Raw genomic sequence first — 12,546 nt, 5'->3', positions numbered from 1 at the left:
TTAACTTATCGGATTGAGTCTTTTAGAACACTTGATGTATGTCTTGCATGTGTCTATCTGCGGTGATCAACTCGCGGGTTTGTGACATTGGGAACCTATACATATGGGTTGGGACACGTTTGATTCATGGGAGTACTCAATGTATGTTTTGGTGATCAACTTGCGGGTTCGTGAGATTGGGAACCTATGCATAGGGGTTGGCACACGTTTTGACACTCCGGTAGAAACTTTGGGGCACTCTTTGAAGTTCTATGTGTTGGTTGAATAGATGATTCTGAGATTATGTGATGCATATCGTATAATCATGCCCACGGATACTTGAGGTGACAATGGAGTATCTAGGTGACATTAGGGTCTTGGTTGATATGTATCTTAAGATGTTATTCTAGTACGAACTCTATGAAAGATTGAACGAAAGAATAGCTTCATGCTATTTTACTACGGACTCTTGAATAGATCGATCAGAAAGAATAACTTTGTGGTGGTTTCGTACCCGACAATAATCTCTTCGTTTGTTCTTCGCTATTAGTGACTTTGGAGTGACTCTTTGTTGCATGTTGAGGCTAGTTATATGATCCAATTATGTTATCATTGTTGAGAGAACTTCACTAGTGAAAGCATGAACCCTAGGCCTTGTTTCCACGCATTGCAATACCGTTCGTGCTCACTTTTGTAACTAGTTACCTTGCTGTTTTTGTAATTTCAGATTACGAAAACCTATATGTACCATCCATATTGCACTTGTATCACCATCTCTTCGCCGAACTAGTGCACCTATACAACTTACCATTGTATTGGGTGTGTTGGGGACACAAGGGACTCTTTGTTATTTGGTTGCAGGGTTGCTTGAGAGAGACCATCTTCATCCTACGCCTCCCGCGGATTGATAAACCTTAGGTCACCCACTTGAGGGAAAATTGCTACTGTCCGACAAACCTCTGCACTTGGAGGCCCAACAACATCTACAAGAAGAAGGTTGTGTAGTAGACATCAGTGTTAAACCCGGAGGCGCCGTTGTTCGACACATAGATCGGAATCCACTGCGATTTGAATCGCTGTGAGTACGACTCCATCTACCGCGTTCTAGCAACGCTTCCACTTAGCAATCTTCAAATGTATGAAGATGCTCTACCCCTTTGCCCGGTGTTTGTTTCTCCATAGATAGATCCTTATGTGACGTAGGATTTTTTTTGAAATTACTACGTTACCCAACATATTCATACTATGAGTACAAAAATATGTAAGGTTGATAATGATAGTACCACATACTCGTGGCACTGCCGCCTTGGTCATATTGGTGTCAAACGCATGAAGAAACTCCATACAGATGGACTTTTGGAGTCTCTTGATTTTGAATCATTTGACACGTGCAAACCGTGCCTCATGGGCAAGATGACTAAGACTCCATTCTCTGGGACAATGGAGCGAGCAACCAACTTGTTGGAAATAATACATACCGATGTATGCGGTCCAATGAGCGTTGAGGCTCGTGGTGGCTATCGTTATGTTCTCACCCTCACTGATGACTTAAGCAGATATGGGTATGTCTACTTAATGAAACACAAGTGTGAGACCTTTGAAAGGTTCAAGGAAATTTAGAGTGAGGTTGAGAATCAACGTGACAAGAAAATAAAGTTTTTATGATATGATCCTGGAGGAGAATATTTGAGTCACGAGTTTGGCACACACTTAAAGAAATGTGGAATTGTTTCACAACTCATGCAACCTGGCACACCTCAGCGTAACGGTGTGTCTGAACGTTGTAATCAGACTCTATTGGATATGGTGCGATCTATGATGTCTCTTACGGATTTACCGCTATCATTTTGGGTATATGCATTGGAGACTGTCGCATTCACTTTAAATAGGGCACCGTCTAAATCCGTTGAGACGACACCGTATGAATTATGGTTTGGGAAGATACCTAAGCCGCCATTTCTAAAAGTTTGGGGATGCGATGCTTATGTCAAGAAACTTCAACCTGAAAAGCTCGAACCCAAATCGGAAAAGTGTGTCTTCATAGGATACCCTAAGTAAACTATTGGGTAGACCTTCTATGTCAGATCCGAAGGCAAGATCTTTGTTGCCAAGAATGTATCTTTTCTAGAGAAAGAGTTTCTCTCGAAAGAAGTGAGTGGGAGGAAAGTAGAACTTGATGAGGTAATTGTACCCCCTCTTGAATTGGAGAGTTGCGCAGCACAAGAAAATATTTCTGGGGTGCCTTGAGTGGGAGGAAAGTAGAACTTGATGAGGTAATTGTACCCCCTCTTGAATTGGAGAGTAGCGCATCACAAGAAAATATTTCTGGGGTGCCTGCACCGACTAGAGAGGAAGTTAATGATGATAATCATGAAACTTCAGATCAAGTTACTACTGAACTTCGTAGGTCCATGAGGACACGTTCCGCACCAGAGTGGTACGACAACCTTGTGCTGGAAATCATGTTGTTAGCCAACAGTGAACCTTCGAACTATGAATAAGCGATGACAGGCCCGGATTCCAACAAATGGCTTGAAGCCATGAAATCCGAGATATGATCCATGTATGAGAACAAAGTATGGACTATGGTGGACTTGCCCGATGATGGACGAGCCATAGAAAATAAATGGATCTTTAAGAAGAAGACTGACGCGGATGGTAATTTGAGCGCCTATAAGGCTTGACTTGTCGCTAAGGGTTATCTACAAGTTCAAGGAGTTGACTACGATGAGACTTTCTCAACCATAGCGATGCTGAAGTCCGTTCAAATGATCTTAGCAGTTGCCACATTTTATGATTATGAGATCTGGCAAATGGACGTCAAAACGACATTCCTTAACGGCTTTCTTAAGGAAGAATTGTATATGATGCAGCCGGAAGGTTTTGTTGATCCCAAAAGTGCTGAGAAAGTATGCAAGCTCCAGTGCTCCATCTTTGGGCTGGTGCAAGCATCTCGGAGTTGGAACATTCGCTTTGATGAAGTGATCAAAGCGTTTGGGTGTGTACACACTTATGGAGAAGCCTATATTTACAAGAAAGTGAGTGGGAGCTCTGTAGAATTTCTCATACTATATGTGGATGACATATTGTTGATGGGAAATGATATAGAACTTTTGGAAAGCATAAAGCCTATTTGAATAAGATTTTTCAATGAAGGACCTTGGAGAAGCTGCCTACATATTAGGCGTCAAGATCTATAGAGATAGATAGAGATGCCTCATTGGCATTTCACAAAGCACATACCTTGACAAGATATTGAAGAAGTTCAATATGGATAAGTCCAAGAAGGGGTTCTTTCCTGTATTGCAAGGTGTGAGATTGAGCACAGCTCAATGCTCGACCACAACAGAAAATAGAGAAAAGATGAGTATCGTTCCCTATGCTTCAGCCATAGGCTCTATTATGTATGACATGCTGTGTACCAGACATGATGTGAACCTTGCCATAAGTATGGTAGGGAGGTACCAAAGTGATCCCGGAGTAGATCACTGGACAACGGAGAATATCCTTAAGTACCTGAAAAGGACTAAAGATATGTTTCTCGTTTATCGAGGTGCCTAAGAGCTCATCGTAAAGGGTTACGTCAATGCTAGCTTTGACACAGATCCGGATGACTACAAGTCACAAACCGGATACATGCATATTTTGAATGGTGGGACAGTCAGGTGGTGCAGTTGCAAGCAAAGCATCATGGAAGCATCTACATGTGAAGTAGAGTACATAGTTGCTTCAGAGGTAGCGCAGGAAGGAGTCTGGATAAAGGAGTTCATGCCTGACCTAGGAGTGATTCCCAGTGCGTCGGGCCTAATGACTCTCTTCTGTGACAACACTGGAGCTATTGCCATATCCAAGGAGCCCAGGTTTCACAAGAAGACCAAGCACATCAAGCGCCGCTTCAACTCCATTCGTGGATACATTCAGGATGGAGATATAGATATTTGTAAAGTACATACAGATCTGAATGTCGCAGATCCATTGACTAAACCTCTTCCACGAGCGAAACATGATCAACACCAAAACTCTATGGGTGTTCGCTTCATCACAATGTAACTAGATTATTGACTCTAGTGCAAGTGGGAGATGATACGTCTCCATCGTATCTACTTTTCCAAACTCTTTTGCCCTTGTTTTGGACTCTAATTTGCATGATTTTAATGGAACTAACCTGGACTGACGCTGTTTTCACCAGAATTGCCTTGTTTTTGTGCAGAAATGAAAGTTCTCAGAACGTCCTGAAAATTTACGGAGAATATTTCTGGAAAATATGAAAAATACCTGCGCAAAGATCCACCGGAGGAGGTGGGCCAGTGGGCCACAAGCCGTGTAGCCGCCACCCCCTGGTGGCGGATGACAAGCTTGTGGGGCCCACGTGGCCCTGCCGCCCCCAATCTCAGCTCTATAAGTCCACTTTCGTCCCAGAAAAAATCAGGAGAGAAGATTTCGTCACGTTTGCGATACAGAGGCGCCGCCACATCCCGTTCTTCATCTGGAGGGCAGATCTGGAGTCCGTTTTGGGCTCCGGAGAGGGGAAATCGTCGCCATCGTCATCATCAACTTTCTTCCCTCTCCAATTCCATGAAGCTCTTCGTCGTTCGTGAGTAATCTATTCGTAAGCTCGCTGGGCGGTGATGAGTAAGATGAGATCTATCATGTAATCGAGTTAGTTTTGACGGGGATTGATCCCTCGTATCCACTATGTTCTGAGATTGATGTTGCTACTACTTTGCCATGCTTAATGCTTGTCACTAGGGACCGAGTGCCATGATTTCAGATCTGAAATTATTATGGTGTCACCAATATATGTGTGTTTTAGATCCGCAAGTTGTAGTTACCTACTATGTGTTATGATCCGGCAACCCTGGAGTGACAATAACCGGAACCACTCCCGGTGATGACCATAGTTTGAGAAGTTCATGTGTTCACCAAGTGCTAATGCGTTGGTACGGTTCTTTATTAAAAGGAGAACCTTAATATCCCGTAGTTTCCTTTTGGACCCCGCTACCACGGGAGGGATGGACAATAGATGCCATCAAGTTCTTTTCCCTAAGCACGTATGACGACACACGGAATGCATGCCTACATCACATTGACGAACGGGAGCTAGCCACATATCTCTCCGTGTTATAACTGTTGCATGATGAATATCATCTAAACAAATCACCGACCCATTGCCTACGAATTTGTCCTACTGCTGCTGTTACTTGTCTTGCTCTGCTGCTATTACTTGTCTTGCTCTGCTGCTACTGTTGCTACTACTGTCGCTTGCTACTGTTGCTACTTGCTACTGCTGTCACTACTGCTGTTCCTTGCCGCTGCTATTACTCGTTACACTGCTGCTACCTGCTACAATCTTGATTCGCTGGTCGTTGACGGGAACAGACAATTTCCGTTAACGGGGCAACTTCTGGCGCCATTGATACAATCGCTAGGAATAGTCTGCCGTCAATAGATCGTTTCTGACACCGTTGTTATCATACTACTTTGCTGCTGACTCTTTGCTTGCAGATACTAATCTTTCAGGTGTGGTTGAATCTGACACATTCAGCTGCTAATACTTGAGAGTATCCTCTCACCTCCTATTGGCGTATCAACAAATTTGGGTCGAATACTCTACCCTCGAAAACTGCTGCGATCCCACGCGCTGGTGGGCCGTCAACAACATTCTTCTAGTTTCATTGCCGGGGAGTGCTAGCAGCATTATTGTGGTGCCGTTGCAGGGGAAGGTCTGTTGTCACGGAATCATCATTTTTCATGCGCCGTTGCCGGGGAGGTATTGCTATATTCTCTGAGTCACTTGGGATTTATATCTGCTAATCACTATGAAGAATCTGAAGGATTCAAGAACCAAAGTCTTGCCCTCAACTACGAGGGGAGGTAAGGAACTGCCATCTAGATCTGCACTTGATTCACCTTCAGTTATGAGTAAGTTTGCGACATCACCTCCTACTAGAAATCTTGATATGTCGCCTGTGCTTGATGATGCTTATGATGCTACTGCTAGAGATGCTATGCTTGATACTATGCCTGATACTGCTTTGCCTGATACTGCTAGAGATGCTATGCCTGATGATGCTTATGATGCTATGCCTGATACTGCTTTTCCTGATACTGCTAGAGATACTATGCCTGATGATGCTAGAGATGCTATGCCTGATGATGCTATGCTTGATACTGCTAGAGATACTACTTTTCCTGATGTTCCACTAAGGGTATTCCTTGATGCTCATATTGCTAGAGTTACTACCAATGCTTGTGATGCTTTTGAAACTGCCGTTACTATTGAGATAGAACCTGCTTTTGCTCCTACTAGATCTAGCTCTCCTAGATATGAATTGCCTGATATACCTGAGGGTTACGTGGAGGGAGAGATAGCTGAGGATTTTCTTGCGTGTAAGGATGCCTATGACGCTGAGAAATTATTTCTCAAGTTGAAGGAAAAATCTCTGAAAGCTAGGATGAAATACGACCCGAAGTTTGCCACTTCACCTATCTTTATCACCGATAAGGATTATGAATTCTCTGTCCATCCTGAGATAATCTCTCTAGTCGAATCTGATCCTTTCCACGGTTATGTGTCTGAGACGGTCGTAGCCCATCTTACCAAACTACACGATATAGCCACCCTTTTCACTAGTGAGGAGAAGATCCACCACTACTACATCCTTAAGCTGTTTCCTTTTTCTTTGAAGGATGATGCTAAAGCCTGGTTCACATCTCTTGCTCCTCGATGTGTGAGTAGTCCCCAGGATATGGTCTATTACTTCTGTGAGAAATATTTCCCTGCCCACAAGAAGCAAGCTGCCTTGCAGGAAATATACAACTTTGCTCAGCTCCAAGAAGAGAGTCTCCCACAAGCTTGGGGGAGGCTCATCCAGCTACATAATGCTTTGCCAGATCACCCTCTTAAGAAGAATGAGATACTTGATATCTTCTATAACGGACTTACCGATGCCTCTAGAGACCACCTAGATAGTTGTGCCGGTTGTGTTTTTAGGGAACGAACTGTAGAACAAGCTGAGACCCTACTGAATAACATCTTGATCAACGATAATGCTTGGACTATTCCAGAACCACCTCCTAAGCCAACTCCAAAGAAAAGAGGCATTCTATTCCTCAGTCCCGAAGATATGCAAGAATCCAAGAAATCTATGCAAGAGAAAGGCATTAGATCTGAAGATGTCAAAAATCTACCACCTATCAAAGAGATCCATGGTCTCGATAACCCGATACATGTAGTAGAAGTGAATTCTCTGCGTAGGTTTGATGAGAGTGATATTCCTTTTGACAAACCTCCTAGCCTATGCTTTGATGAATTTGACAACTTTGTTGCCAAACAACAGAGTTTCAATGATTATGTTAGCAGACATTTGGAACAAAGTACTCGTATGCTTAGCCATTTAAGTGCTTGTGTAGACAGAAATGTCAATGATCTGAAGCTTCTGAGTAAACATGCTTCAATGATTACTACTCAGGTAGAACAAGTACTTAAAGCTCAGAATGACTTGCTCAATGAATTAAGTGACAACTCTGTCAGAGTCATTGCTAGAGGAGGCAAAATGACTCAGGAACCTTTGTATCCTGAAGGTCATCCTAAGAGAATTGATCAAGATTCTCAAGGAATTAATGCTGATACACCCAATCATCCTAAGGAGAAGAAGAAGGATGATAGAAACCTACATGCCAGTTCACAAAATACTGTCACACCTGAAGAACCTGATGATATTTCTGCGTCTGATGCAGAAACACAATCTGGTGATGAACATGAACCTGGTGACAATATGGACAGTGATGTTCATAATAATGCTCAACCTAGCAATGATGAGGATGTGGAGAATGAACCTACGGTTAATCCTGATAACCCACAACCTAAGATATACGATAAGAATGACTTCACTGCTAGGAAGCATGGTAAAGAAAGGGAGCCATGGGTTCAGAGATCTATGCCCTTTCCTCCTAAGCCATCCAAGAAAAAGGATGATGAGGATTTTGAGCGCTTCGTTGAGATGATAAGACCCATCTTTCTGCAGATGCGGTCAACTGATATGCTCAAAATGTCTCCGTATGCCAAGTACATGAAAGATATCGTGACTAATAAACGGAAGATACCAGATCTTGAGATCTCCACCATGCTTGCCAACTACACTTTCAAAGGTGGAACTCCTAAGAAACTTGGTGATCCCAGAGTGCCCACTATACCTTGTTCCATTAAAGGAAACTACGTAAGAACTGCCTTATGTGACCTTGGAGCCGGTGTTAGTGTTATGCTGCTCTCTCTTTATCGTAGACTTGAATTGGATAAATGGACACCCACCGAAATTTCTCTGCAAATGGCCGACAAATCAACTGCTTTCCCTATCAGCATATGCGAGGATGTGCCTGTTGTGGTTGCTAACACCACTACCTTAACAGACTTTGTTATCTTGGATATTCCCGAGGACGATGCCATGGCTGTCATCCTCGGAAGACCCCTTTTAAACACTGCAGGGGCTGTTATAGATTGCAACAAAGGCAATGTCACTTTCCATGTCAACGGTAATGAGCACACAGTGCACTTTCCAAAGAAACGATATCAAGTACATTGCATCAATGCCATCGAAAAGACTTCATAGATTCTTATTGGGAGCTTTGAATGCCCTATTCCTCGTGTCAAGATGAAGTATGATTTGCTTGTTGGGGAGATACATATCCCCATTGAGGTGACTTAGTGGCTATTCGAAAATTCTCCGTTCTCTCTTGCAATTCGAAAAGGTTTTGTCATGAGGACTTGATCAACCCCCATTGACGGATTTCTTTCGATGACCATGAAATGAATGAATCAAAGAGTCACATACCTCTGTTTTGAGCTTTCATTTTCTGTTGCTTAGAAGAAAAATGATAGATTTAGTTTAGTTTTTCCTGTTTTCTGTTTTAGCATCCCGGAGAAAAATACCTCGAAAATAAAAGTTCTCCGATGGTCCTGAAAATTTAGTATGATTTTTTTCTGGAATATTTGAAAAATATTGGGCCTGAGAGCTGGCCTGGGGGCCAGACCAGTGGGCCACAAGCCCTGCCACCGCCACCCCCTGGTGGCAGATAGCAAGCTTTTGGGGCCCACAGGGACCCCCTCCAATCATTCCAGCTCCCATCCTCTTCTTCCACCTCCAGAAAAAATTGTTTCGCAACTCAAACCCGTGTTCTTGCTCATTTGGCTGTGATTTTCGATCTCCTTGCTGAAAGGACCATTCTCCGAACCGTTTTGGGGAAATTACTCCTTGGTAAGTGACTCCTCCATTGGTGCAATTAGTTTATGCTCTAGTGCTTTATCCTTCGCATATTCTTGCTACCTTGGTGACCGTGCTCTTGAGCTAGAAATGTTGATTTAGTTGGTCCCAAGTAGTTTTAGCGCGTGTGTAACATCCCAAAATTATAAATTTTGGAATGTTAATATAATTATTAGATTGATTGTTTGTTTGTTTGCTAAGTGATTGAAACTTGCGTGAAATTGAAAACTTTTCGAAACTTTTGAAAGAGAGGGAATAAAATGACTTTCCCCTTCTCCGGTGAATTCAAATTCAAGCTTTTAAAAGCCAAGAGAGAAGATGTCATGACTTCTTCAATTATAAAGAATTTGAACGGAGATATTTGCATTTGAATTCTTTTGCATTTCCATTCGTTTTCCTCGCGCGAGGAAAGCTCGGAGAAAACTCTCTTGCACGCAAGAGAGAGAGAGCGGAGGAAAATGACTCTCCAAAGTGCGGGCAAATCTCTGAAATATTTGAGCAAAGAAAACCCAAAATTCTTTTGCAAAAATAAATAAAAGTAAATTGGGAATTTCTGAAAAAACATTTTTTAGATGTTTTTATTTTGGCTTTAATAAAATGTTATTCGGGTAGAGATTCTTTTTCTCATTTTTTTGATATATAATGCCATATATAAATATATTGATTTATTTTCTTTCTTTGGCTTTTATATTTTTCTGTTTGGAAAGGTTTAAAAAAAGGAAAAAAAATCTTTTTTTTTCTTTAACCGCCGCCGCCCCGAGCGTTTCTTTTTACTGGGATCGAATCCCTTGTAATCCCCACCTTCCCCAACTGCCTTACCTCCCCCTCTCTCTGCGGGTGGACCCACCCCAACTGAACCCCTCTCGACATTCCCACCCCACCTTCTCCTTCCTCCCTCGTCTCTTTCCTTCTGCTGCTCCCGTAACAGAGACCGAGACCGACCAGGGAACCAGCGAGTCTTTCCCTACAGCTCCCTCCTCCCTGCCTCCCTTCTCTCTGCAGTGGACCCCCCCAACCGAAGCCTTCTCTCCCCACGTCGGCACCTCTCCTTCTTCTCCCTCGTCCCTTCCTTCTTCTCCCAGCCGAGACCGAGCCTCCCCAGCATCTCGCGATCTCCTTCCCCCGTTTCTCCCTCTCCCTTCCTTACTCCCCTCCCCCATGGCCTATATAAGTGCCCCCCTAGCCGACCCCGTCCCCAACCCTCTTCGCACCGCCGCCGCCACGAGCCGCCGCCGCCCTAGCCCTGCACCACCGCCGCCAGCAGGCCAAACTTCTGCTCACCTGCTGCCCCGCCTCCACGAGCCGCCCTGGAGCCCCTTCCCCCCCGAGCGCCTCCCCCCGCGGAGGAGAACCCCGCCGCTGCCTCCCCCCGAAGCCCTCGACCGCCCCGGAGCTCCCCCTCTCCCTCACCGGCGACGCCTTCTTCCTCCCTCGCCGGTGCAAGCTACAGCCAGCAGGTAGTCTTCTCCCTCCTATTTCTGTTTTTCCTTTGATTACATTAGTAGCCCTTCGATCCCATGCAACGGCTGAGATTAGATCCTAACGTACCCCTTCGGTCTAACTCAGAAAACCAACGATTTTTATTCCCACTTAAGAATTAGCCAGTAGCTTTTGCTAGCCATAGGACGTTTGCTCCAAACCAAGAAACAAACGTTCCCCACAGCCAACCATAGCTTGCCACGTGTACCCCTTTGTTAGTACTAGTAGCTGCAGTTTTTCTGTCAAAAAATTACAAAAACAGCAACTTTCAATCTTGTTTTGGCCACAACGTTTTATCCCGAACTCCAATGACATTGATTCTTTCTCCAGTAACTCACAAATTTCCTGTATTTTTTCAAAACATATAATTTGTCTATGTTTGAATTTTCCAAATATAAGTTAGATCAGATTTAGTTTAAACATTGTTTTGCCTATTCCAGGAGTTTAAAAATATCTTTTAATTTGATTCCTTTTGGTACTGATCACTAGTGATCTTATGTATCAGTGGTACAAATTTCAGATTTGTTTGAGTATTTTAACTTATTATTTCATGTGAAACAATTTCTGTTTCACCGCTTTTAGGTTTTCGGCTAATTCATTTTCTACTTTTGTTTTAAAATATTTTCTTTATTATTTCAGAAAGAGTACTATTGTTTTGTTTATGTTAGTTAACAGTAGTTTTGCAACAAGTTGTTATTTTATTTTTATTTGTTTTAATCATTTCTAGTTCCGTAGTAACGTGCAATTGTTTTCACCGTTGTTTCAAATCCCGTTTGGGAATACTTTCAAAAGGTTTTGTGAAAAACATTTTATTTTATCTTAGTTAAACTTATAACTTAGTTCCTTGTTATTATTTTCTGTTAGACAAAGACTATTAGTGTTTGACGTAGTAGAAGACTCCCTAGTCTTATTTGAAGTTTCTTTCGGTTTCTTATTCGCTCTCTCTCTTTTGTTTTGATTGCTAGAATGATTGCTAGTAGGAGTGCTTATGTGAATGCTATGTTCGTTATATAGATTTCATCGGAGAGTGACGAGTAGTCTATCAAGTTATTTTCTCGAGAAATTCTTCTTCATCAACATCACAGGCAAGTCACTTTGATCATACTATCACCTACGTTTTATGCATTGTAGTTCTACCATCCTATGCCCAATTGCATGATGCCTAGGTACTTGGAAATTTTAGTATAGATTGTAGTATCATGTGGTAGGCACACAACAACCCCGATACTTGGCCCCGGGACGAGAATTTCTTAATGCTATGCTTGAGTAGACGGGTCATCGGTTGAGTGTATACCACGAGTGATGCGAGGTTGATATAATAATCAAGACCGGTTAAGACAAGATTTTCAAGACCTCGGACGCAATGCAACACTGGGTGAAGGACGGTTGATCGGCTCCCTGGAAAACCCAGTGGATGCCCGGGATGCTGGAGAGGCCATGTCATCCTGCGGAAAGCTTCACCCAGGCTCGAAGAGACGGACGGAGACTTCAAGACTCAAGGCTTACCTGCACAGCCACAAGTCATTATGGGCTCTGGCTTGGTTGGACAACGCGACGACTCTGGACAGGCAGTGCTAGCAGATGTAGACGAACGGTAGGAATGGATGGGCACCGACAGGGATTCAGAGGGACCCGTTGAAAGACCATGTTTTGATCATCCGGTCTTCAAACACCCTGAAGTGCGAGGACAAACCCGGAGGCGATCAAATCTTGTGGGGAACGTGTGCAAAACTCTGCAGAGTACCCAACCTAATCGATTAGCCGTGTCCACGGTCATGGACAACTTGAGCCAAAGGAACTGAAGTTATCTGAAATTCTCAACACAAAT

This window comes from Hordeum vulgare, chromosome 3H (genome assembly GCF_904849725.1).
Source record: "Hordeum vulgare subsp. vulgare chromosome 3H, MorexV3_pseudomolecules_assembly, whole genome shotgun sequence".
NCBI lineage: Eukaryota > Viridiplantae > Streptophyta > Magnoliopsida > Poales > Poaceae > Hordeum > Hordeum vulgare.
Note: the sequence above shows the minus strand (reverse complement) of the source record.